Source organism: Dromiciops gliroides, chromosome 2 (genome assembly GCF_019393635.1).
Source record: "Dromiciops gliroides isolate mDroGli1 chromosome 2, mDroGli1.pri, whole genome shotgun sequence".
NCBI lineage: Eukaryota > Metazoa > Chordata > Mammalia > Microbiotheria > Microbiotheriidae > Dromiciops > Dromiciops gliroides.
In genome coordinates, this window is record NC_057862.1 from 303397609 (window position 1) to 303399967 (window position 2359).

The following is a 2359-nucleotide window of genomic DNA, read 5'->3' on the forward strand; positions in this document are numbered from 1 at the left end:
GGTAAGGAAATGTAGATGGTTGCTGGTGTTTTTTTTTTAAGTTAATAACCGTTTAATATTAAAATATAGTTTTTGTATCTGCCTGCCTCCTACAACCAGATCAGAGAAATAATGTTTAATCTCTCCTACAAATTAATAAACAGATCAGAGAAATTACAACACCTTATATCTCCTACAATGAACCAGAACAGAGAACATGCCTGTCCCCTACAAACAGATCAGAGAAATAATGTTTAATTTCTCCTACAAATCAGAGACAGGCAGAAAAGAGCCCCATAAATATCAATTTAATATTTTATTGTCCCAAGAAGAAAGTTAACAAAACATGATCATGTGGAGACTTCCCTCCTAAGAGAGAAGCTCAGAGGACTCCCCATTTCTGAGGATATATATGGTTTTAGTCCACTGATTACAGGGCATTTTCAGTTTCAATAGTATGATACAGAAATCAACCCAGAAGCAAAAAGTAGTTGAACAATTTCAGTTATAACAAGTATGGAGGAAATACAGAAGCATCAAGATAAGACTACAGGATTCCAAAAAAGGGTTTGGCAAGGATGAGGAAGCTCAGATGTTACCAAAAGATAGGGACTTACTATCCTGAGGGAAAAGAATTCACTAGGTAGGGTCTTTTATCTGCTAGATATTGGGGTTAAGTTTGGAGTTCAGTTGAAGAACATTTTGCTCCTATTAATCCAGGGTTTTCATAAAAATACTTTTGGATAATAAGGTACCTCCATCAAATCCAGGTGATCCATATATTCATATTAACATAACAAAGACATTTATTTAAATAATAATGTAAACAAAGTGACAATACAACCCTTTCCCCATAAACCTTGATATTTATTCATGCATAGTCAGTGTGAAGAGTGGTCCTTTATCTAGAAGGGCCCTGTATGAAAGGATGCACATGGAGGGAACATGTGAAGATAAGGCATATCCATGGAGTGACAACTGATGTCTCTGATATTGCAAAACCAACAATGTGTGAGCTTTAGTGACCCCTGTCCCTACCAGTCTTTGTGTCTTGGTTGATCCATCTCTCAATTACATCTCTCAATGGGCATCAGTTCTCTGTTCTAGGTGATCTCTTAGCTCTTCCAGAAACCTTTATCATGCACTGAGGGAATAGAGGCACATGAGTTAAAAAGCTTCTTCCTTACCAGAGAGACAATAGCTCTTTTAGATGCTTTGTCAATTGCTCTTTCATTTTTCTATGGTGTCATAGTCCTCAGCTAAGATGCTATCTTCAAAGACACCTACCAGAAGTACTATGATTAGTAAGCCTCTTCCTTCAAAGAGAACTACAATTTTTTTCAGTTAGCATTCATAACCAATAGTTACAATTCTTTCATAGGATCAGACATTCAGATATAAGGGAACTTAGTGGCTATCTAGTCCAACCCCTTAATTTTTACTGATATGAAAACTGATCCTAAGAGAGGTTAAATAATTTATTCAGGATTACACAGCTAGTGTTTGAGGCAGTATTTGAATTTATATCTTCTTAATTCTAAATTCAGCTTTATCTCATTGTGTCCTCTATCTCCACTTCAAGTCCTTCTGCCCTGCCCTTTTTTTTCCCAATAATATATAAATTTTTAAAACAATCATTTAAAAAAAATGATGAGTACCAAATTCTCTCCCTTCCTCTTGTCTCTCCCTGCTCCCCAGAAGGCAAGCAATTTGATATCGATTATGCATGTGAAGTCATGCAAAACATTTCCATATTAGATTGCTGATGTTTCTATAGAAGTTACAATAGCACCATGATTCCAGCAGGTGGAGCTCAGTCATTGCTTCTTTAATGGAAAACTCCTGTTGCCTTTTCAATTTAATAAAGCCAAGATTGTACCAGATGTGTGAACCCCATGTGTATAGAGGAGTGGATCCTACATTTGTAGAACACAAGTATTTGAGGGTTTTCACTCAAAGGGAGATATAACAGACTTTTCTAGCCTCTTCTCCTCACACCCCTCTCCAAGGGAGAGATTTCCTTCCTGCCCAGAGGTGGGAATAGGTTGAGGCCAGAGACCAACTTTTCTCCCTCAAAGCTGGAAGTGCCAAAGTGACTCCATCTTTGAGTTTTAAAGGAGATTCAATACTTAATAAGTCCCGAAAGGGGCACTGGCTAATGCTGGAGTTCTCTTGTCTCTCACCAACTCTGTCCCACCCTCACTTAGGGAAGGACCTTAATTTCCACCAAGAAGGGCTTTGGGACAGAGTATACCCTGTAAAACAACCCAAGTGTTAGAAATGCTGGTTGTCCAATACACTGGGAAAGATATAGAACATAGGATTTTAAAACTGGAAGGGATCCTAGAGATCATCTAGTTCAGATTCCCTTTTATTTTAT